Genomic DNA, 8,647 nt, shown 5'->3' on the forward strand with positions numbered 1-8,647 from the left:
AACACGTTTTCCTATAATGTTAGGTCGAACTCTTATAGGGGAAGCGCAGGTTTCATGAAATGAACTCAGTATATCAAGTTATAATGAAATCTTCATTTTGTGTTAGTTTGTCATGATTTCTTCACGAAAACACGTTTTCCTATAATGGTAGGTCGAACTCTTATAGGGGAAGCGCAGGTTTCATGAAATGAACTCAGAATGTCAAGTTATAATGAAATCTTCATTTTGTGTTAGTTTGTCATGATTTCTTCACGAAAACACGTTTTCCTATAATGGTAGGTCGAACTCTTATAGGGGAAGCGCAGGTTTCATGAAATGAACTCAGAATGTCAAGTTATAATGAAATCTTCATTTTGTGTTAGTTTGTCATGATTTCTTCACGAAAACACGTTTTCCTATAATGTTAGGTCGAACTCTTATAGGGGAAGCGCAGGTTTCATGAAATGAACTCAGAATGTCAAGTTATAATGAAATCTTCATTTCGTGTTAGTTTGTCATGATTTCTTCACGAAAACACGTTTTCCTATAATGTTAGGTCGAACTCTTATAGGGGAAGCACAGGTTTCATGAAATGAACTCAGAATGTCAAGTTATAATGAAATCTTCATTTCGTGTTAGTTTGTCATGATTTCTTCACGAAAACACGTTTTTCTATAATGTTAGGTCGAACTCTTATAAGGGAAGCGCAGGTTTCATGAAATGAACTCAGAATGTCAAGTTATAATGAAATCTTCATTTTGTGTTAGTTTGTCATGATTTCTTCACGAAAACACGTTTTCCTATAATGGTAGGTCGAACTCTTATTGGGGAAGCGCAGGTTTCATGAAATGAACTCAGAATGTCAAGTTATAATGAAATCTTCATTTCGTGTTAGTTTGTCATGATTTCTTCACGAAAACACGTTTTTCTATAATATTAGGTCGAACTCTTATATGGGAAGCGCAGGTTTCATGAAATGAACTCAGAATGTCAAGTTATAATGAAATCTTCATTTCGTGCTAGTTTGTCATGATTTCTTCACGAAAACACGTTTTCCTATAATGGTAGGTCGAACTCTTATAGGGGAAGCGCAGGTTTCATGAAATGAACTCAGAATGTCAAGTTATAATGAAATCTTCATTTTGTGTTAGTTTGTCATGATTTCTTCACGAAAACACGTTTTCCTATAATGTTAGGTCGAACTCTTATAGGGGAAGCGCAGGTTTCATGAAATGAACTCAGAATGTCAAGTTATAATGAAATCTTCATTTCGTGTTAGTTTGTCATGATTTCTTCACGAAAACACGTTTTCCTATAATGTTAGGTCGAACTCTTATAGGGGAAGCACAGGTTTCATGAAATGAACTCAGAATGTCAAGTTATAATGAAATCTTCATTTCGTGTTAGTTTGTCATGATTTCTTCACGAAAACACGTTTTTCTATAATGTTAGGTCGAACTCTTATAAGGGAAGCGCAGGTTTCATGAAATGAACTCAGAATGTCAAGTTATAATGAAATCTTCATTTTGTGTTAGTTTGTCATGATTTCTTCACGAAAACACGTTTTCCTATAATGGTAGGTCGAACTCTTATTGGGGAAGCGCAGGTTTCATGAAATGAACTCAGAATGTCAAGTTATAATGAAATCTTCATTTCGTGTTAGTTTGTCATGATTTCTTCACGAAAACACGTTTTTCTATAATATTAGGTCGAACTCTTATATGGGAAGCGCAGGTTTCATGAAATGAACTCAGAATGTCAAGTTATAATGAAATCTTCATTTCGTGCTAGTTTGTCATGATTTCTTCACGAAAACACGTTTTCCTATAATGGTAGGTCGAACTCTTATAGGGGAAGCGCAGGTTTCATGAAATGAACTCAGAATGTCAAGTTATAATGAAATCTTCATTTTGTGTTAGTTTGTCATGATTTCTTCACGAAAACACGTTTTCCTATAATGGTAGGTCGAACTCTTATAGGGGAAGCGCAGGTTTCATGAAATGAACTCAGAATGTCAAGTTATAATGAAATCTTCATTTTGTGTTAGTTTGTGATGATTTCTTCACGAAAACACGTTTTTCTATAATGGTAGGTCGAACTCTTATAGGGGAAGCGCAGGTTTCATGAAATGAACTCAGAATGTCAAGATATAATGAAATCTTCATTTCGTGTTAGTTTGTCATGATTTCTTCACGAAAACACGTTTTCCTATAATGGTAGGTCGAACTCTTATTAGGGAAGCGCAGGTTTCATGAAATGAACTCAGAATGTCAAGTTATAATGAAATCTTCATTTCGTGTTAGTTTGTCATGATTTCTTCACGAAAACACGTTTTCCTATAATGGTAGGTCGAACTCTTATTGGGGAAGCGCAGGTTTCATGAAATGAACTCAGAATGTCAAGTTATAATGAAATCTTCATTTTGAGTTAGTTTGTCATGATTTCTTCACGAAAACACGTTTTCCTATAATGTTAGGTCGAACTCTTATAGGGGAAGCGCAGGTTTCATGAAATGAACTCAGAATGTCAAGTTATAATGAAATCTTCATTTCGTGTTAGTTTGTCATGATTTCTTCACGAAAACACGTTTTCCTATATTGGTAGGTCGAACTCTTATAGGGGAAGCGCAGGTTTCATGAAATGAACTCAGAATGTCAAGTTATAATGAAATCTTCATTTCGTGTTAGTTTGTCATGATTTCTTCACGAAAACACGTTTTCCTATAATGGTAGGTCGAACTCTTATTGCGGAAGCGCAGGTTTCATGAAATGAACTCAGAATGTCAAGTTATAATGAAATCTTCATTTCGTGTTAGTTTGTCATGATTTCTTCACGAAAACACGTTTTCCTAGAATGGTAGGTCGAACTCTTATAGGGGAAGCGCAGGTTTCATGAAATGAACTCAGAATGTCAAGTTATAATGAAATCTTCATTTCGTGGTAGTTTGTCATGATTTCTTCTCGAAAACACGTTTTCCTATAATGTTAGGTCGAACTCTTATAGGGGAAGCGCAGGTTTCATGAAATGAACTCAGAATGTCAAGTTATAATGAAATCTTCATTTCGTGTTAGTTTGTCATGATTTCTTCACGAAAACACGTTTTCCTATAATGGTAGGTCGAACTCTTATAGGGGAAGCGCAGGTTTCATGAAATGAACTCAGAATGTCAAGTTATAATGAAATCTTCATTTCGTGTTAGTTTGTCATGATTTCTTCACGAAAACACGTTTTCCTATAATGGTAGGTCGAACTCTCATTGGGGAAGCGCAGGTTTCATGAAATGAACTCAGAATGTCAAGTTATAATGAAATCTTCATTTCGTGTTGGTTTGTCATGATTTCTTCACGAAAACACGTTTTCCTATAATGGTAGGTCGAACTCTCATTGGGGAAGCGCAGGTTTCATGAAATGAACTCAGAATGTCAAGTTATAATGAAATCTTCATCTCGTGTTAGTTTGTCATGATTTCTTCACGAAAACACGTTTTCCTATAATGTTAGGTCGAACTCTTATTGGGGAAGCGCAGGTTTCATGAAATGAACTCAGAATGTCAAGTTATAATGAAATCTTCATTTCGTGTAAGTTTGTCATGATTTCTTCACGAAAACACGTTTTCCTATAATGGTAGGTCGAACTCTTATAGGGGAAGCGCAGGTTTCATGAAATGAACTCAGAATGTCAAGTTATAATGAAATCTTCATTTCGTGTTAGTTTGTCATGATTTCTTCACGAAAACACGTTTTCCTATAATGGTAGGTCGAACTCTTATTGGGGAAGCGCAGGTTTCATGAAATGAACTCAGAATGTCAAGTTATAATGAAATCTTCATTTCGTGTTAGTTTGTCATGATTTCTTCACGAAAACACGTTATTCTATAATGTTAGGTCGAACTCTTATGGGGGAAGCGCAGGTTTCATGAAATGAACTCAGAATGTCAAGTTATAATGAAATCTTCATTTCGTGTTAGTTTGTCATGATTTCTTCACGAAAACACGTTTTTCTATAATGTTAGGTCGAACTCTTATGGGGGAAGCGCAGGTTTCATGAAATGAACTCAGAATGTCAAGTTATAATGAAATCTTCATTTCGTGTTAGTTTGTCATGATTTCTTCACGAAAACACGTTTTCCTATTATGTTAGGTCGAACTCTTATAGGGGAAGCGCAGGTTTCATGAAATGAACTCAGTATATCAAGTTATAATGAAATCTTCATTTTGTGTTAGTTTGTCATGATTTCTTCACGAAAACACGTTTTCCTATAATGGTAGGTCGAACTCTTATAGGGGAAGCGCAGGATTCATGAAATGAACTCAGAATGTCAAGTTATAATGAAATCTTCATTTCGTGTTAGTTTGTCATGATTTCTTCACGAAAACACGTTTTTCTATAATGTTAGGTCGAACTCTTATAGGGGAAGCGCAGGTTTCATGAAATGAACTCAGAATGTCAAGATATAATGAAATCTTCATTTCGTGTTAGTTTGTCATGATTTCTTCACGAAAACACGTTTTCCTATAATGGTAGGTCGAACTCTTATTAGGGAAGCGCAGGTTTCATGAAATGAACTCAGAATGTCAAGTTATAATGAAATCTTCATTTCGTGTTAGTTTGTCATGATTTCTTCACGAAAACACGTTTTCCTATAATGGTAGGTCGAACTCTTATTGGGGAAGCGCAGGTTTCATGAAATGAACTCAGAATGTCAAGTTATAATGAAATCTTCATTTTGAGTTAGTTTGTCATGATTTCTTCACGAAAACACGTTTTCCTATAATGTTAGGTCGAACTCTTATAGGGGAAGCGCAGGTTTCATGAAATGAACTCAGAATGTCAAGTTATAATGAAATCTTCATTTCGTGTTAGTTTGTCATGATTTCTTCACGAAAACACGTTTTCCTATATTGGTAGGTCGAACTCTTATAGGGGAAGCGCAGGTTTCATGAAATGAACTCAGAATGTCAAGTTATAATGAAATCTTCATTTCGTGTTAGTTTGTCATGATTTCTTCACGAAAACACGTTTTCCTATAATGGTAGGTCGAACTCTTATTGCGGAAGCGCAGGTTTCATGAAATGAACTCAGAATGTCAAGTTATAATGAAATCTTCATTTCGTGTTAGTTTGTCATGATTTCTTCACGAAAACACGTTTTCCTATAATGGTAGGTCGAACTCTTATAGGGGAAGCGCAGGTTTCATGAAATGAACTCAGAATGTCAAGTTATAATGAAATCTTCATTTCGTGGTAGTTTGTCATGATTTCTTCTCGAAAACACGTTTTCCTATAATGTTAGGTCGAACTCTTATAGGGGAAGCGCAGGTTTCATGAAATGAACTCAGAATGTCAAGTTATAATGAAATCTTCATTTCGTGTTAGTTTGTCATGATTTCTTCACGAAAACACGTTTTCCTATAATGGTAGGTCGAACTCTTATAGGGGAAGCGCAGGTTTCATGTAATGAACTCAGAATGTCAAGTTATAATGAAATCTTCATTTCGTGTTAGTTTGTCATGATTTCTTCTCGAAAACACGTTTTCCTATAATGGTAGGTCGAACTCTCATTGGGGAAGCGCAGGTTTCATGAAATGAACTCAGAATGTCAAGTTATAATGAAATCTTCATTTCGTGTTAGTTTGTCATGATTTCTTCACGAAAACACGTTTTCCTATAATGGTAGGTCGAACTCTCATTGGGGAAGCGCAGGTTTCATGAAATGAACTCAGAATGTCAAGTTATAATGAAATCTTCATCTCGTGTTAGTTTGTCATGATTTCTTCACGAAAACACGTTTTCCTATAATGTTAGGTCGAACTCTTATTGGGGAAGCGCAGGTTTCATGAAATGAACTCAGAATGTCAAGTTATAATGAAATCTTCATTTCGTGTAAGTTTGTCATGATTTCTTCACGAAAACACGTTTTCCTATAATGGTAGGTCGAACTCTTATAGGGGAAGCGCAGGTTTCATGAAATGAACTCAGAATGTCAAGTTATAATGAAATCTTCATTTCGTGTTAGTTTGTCATGATTTCTTCACGAAAACACGTTTTCCTATAATGGTAGGTCGAACTCTTATTGGGGAAGCGCAGGTTTCATGAAATGAACTCAGAATGTCAAGTTATAATGAAATCTTCATTTCGTGTTAGTTTGTCATGATTTCTTCACGAAAACACGTTATTCTATAATGTTAGGTCGAACTCTTATGGGGGAAGCGCAGGTTTCATGAAATGAACTCAGAATGTCAAGTTATAATGAAATCTTCATTTCGTGTTAGTTTGTCATGATTTCTTCACGAAAACACGTTTTTCTATAATGTTAGGTCGAACTCTTATGGGGGAAGCGCAGGTTTCATGAAATGAACTCAGAATGTCAAGTTATAATGAAATCTTCATTTCGTGTTAGTTTGTCATGATTTCTTCACGAAAACACGTTTTCCTATAATGGTAGGTCGAACTCTTATTGGGGAAGCGCAGGTTTCATGAAATGAACTCAGTATATCAAGTTATAATGAAATCTTCATTTTGTGTTAGTTTGTCATGATTTCTTCACGAAAACACGTTTTCCTATAATGGTAGGTCGAACTCTTATAGGGTTAGCGCAGGTTTCATGAAATGAACTCAGAATGTCAAGTTATAATGAAATCTTCATTTTGTGTTAGTTTGTCATGATTTCTTCACGAAAACACGTTTTCCTATAATGTTAGGTCGAACTCTTATAGGGGAAGCGCAGGTTTCATGAAATGAACTCAGTATATCAAGTTATAATGAAATCTTCATTTTGTGTTAGTTTGTCATGATTTCTTCACGAAAACACGTTTTCCTATAATGGTAGGTCGAACTCTTATAGGGGAAGCGCAGGTTTCATGAAATGAACTCAGAATGTCAAGTTATAATGAAATCTTCATTTTGTGTTAGTTTGTCATGATTTCTTCACGAAAACACGTTTTCCTATAATGGTAGGTCGAACTCTTATTGGGGAAGCGCAGGTTTCATGAAATGAACTCAGTATATCAAGTTATAATGAAATCTTCATTTTGTGTTAGTTTGTCATGATTTCTTCACGAAAACACGTTTTCCTATAATGGTAGGTCGAACTCTTATAGGGTTAGCGCAGGTTTCATGAAATGAACTCAGAATGTCAAGTTATAATGAAATCTTCATTTTGTGTTAGTTTGTCATGATTTCTTCACGAAAACACGTTTTCCTATAATGTTAGGTCGAACTCTTATAGGGGAAGCGCAGGTTTCATGAAATGAACTCAGTATATCAAGTTATAATGAAATCTTCATTTTGTGTTAGTTTGTCATGATTTCTTCACGAAAACACGTTTTCCTATAATGGTAGGTCGAACTCTTATAGGGGAAGCGCAGGTTTCATGAAATGAACTCAGAATGTCAAGTTATAATGAAATCTTCATTTTGTGTTAGTTTGTCATGATTTCTTCACGAAAACACGTTTTCCTATAATGTTAGGTCGAACTCTTATAGGGGAAGCGCAGGTTTCATGAAATGAACTCAGTATATCAAGTTATAATGAAATCTTCATTTTGTGTTAGTTTGTCATGATTTCTTCACGAAAACACGTTTTCCTATAATGGTAGGTCGAACTCTTATAGGGGAAGCGCAGGTTTCATGAAATGAACTCAGAATGTCAAGTTATAATGAAATCTTCATTTTGTGTTAGTTTGTCATGATTTCTTCACGAAAACACGTTTTCCTATAATGTTAGGTCGAACTCTTATAGGGGAAGCACAGGTTTCATGAAATGAACTCAGAATGTCAAGTTATAATGAAATCTTCATTTTGTGTTAGTTTGTCATGATTTCTTCACGAAAACACATTTTCCTATAATGTTAGGTCGAACTCTTATAGGGGAAGCACAGGTTTCATGAAATGAACTCAGAATGTCAAGTTATAATGAAATCTTCATTTCGTGTTAGTTTGTCATGATTTCTTCACGAAAACACGTTTTTCTATAATGTTAGGTCGAACTCTTATAAGGGAAGCGCAGGTTTCATGAAATGAACTCAGAATGTCAAGTTATAATGAAATCTTCATTTTGTGTTAGTTTGTCATGATTTCTTCACGAAAACACGTTTTCCTATAATGGTAGGTCGAACTCTTATAGGGGAAGCGCAGGTTTCATGAAATGAACTCAGAATGTCAAGTTATAATGAAATCTTCATTTTGTGTTAGTTTGTCATGATTTCTTCACGAAAACACGTTTTCCTATAATGGTAGGTCGAACTCTTATAGGGGAAGCGCAGGTTTCATGAAATGAACTCAGAATGTCAAGTTATAATGAAATCTTCATTTTGTGTTAGTTTGTGATGATTTCTTCACGAAAACACGTTTTTCTATAATGTTAGGTCGAACTCTTATAGGGGAAGTGCAGGTTTCATGAAATGAACTCAGAATGTCAAGATATAATGAAATCTTCATTTCGTGTTAGTTTGTCATGATTTCTTCACGAAAACACGTTTTCCTATAATGGTAGGTCGAACTCTTATTAGGGAAGCGCAGGTTTCATGAAATGAACTCAGAATGTCAAGTTATAATGAAATCTTCATTTCGTGTTAGTTTGTCATGATTTCTTCACGAAAACACGTTTTCCTATAATGGTAGGTCGAACTCTTATTGGGGAAGCGCAGGTTTCATGAAATGAACTCAGAA

Source organism: Paramormyrops kingsleyae, chromosome 6, assembly GCF_048594095.1.
Source record: "Paramormyrops kingsleyae isolate MSU_618 chromosome 6, PKINGS_0.4, whole genome shotgun sequence".
NCBI classification, from domain to species: Eukaryota; Metazoa; Chordata; class Actinopteri; order Osteoglossiformes; family Mormyridae; genus Paramormyrops; species Paramormyrops kingsleyae.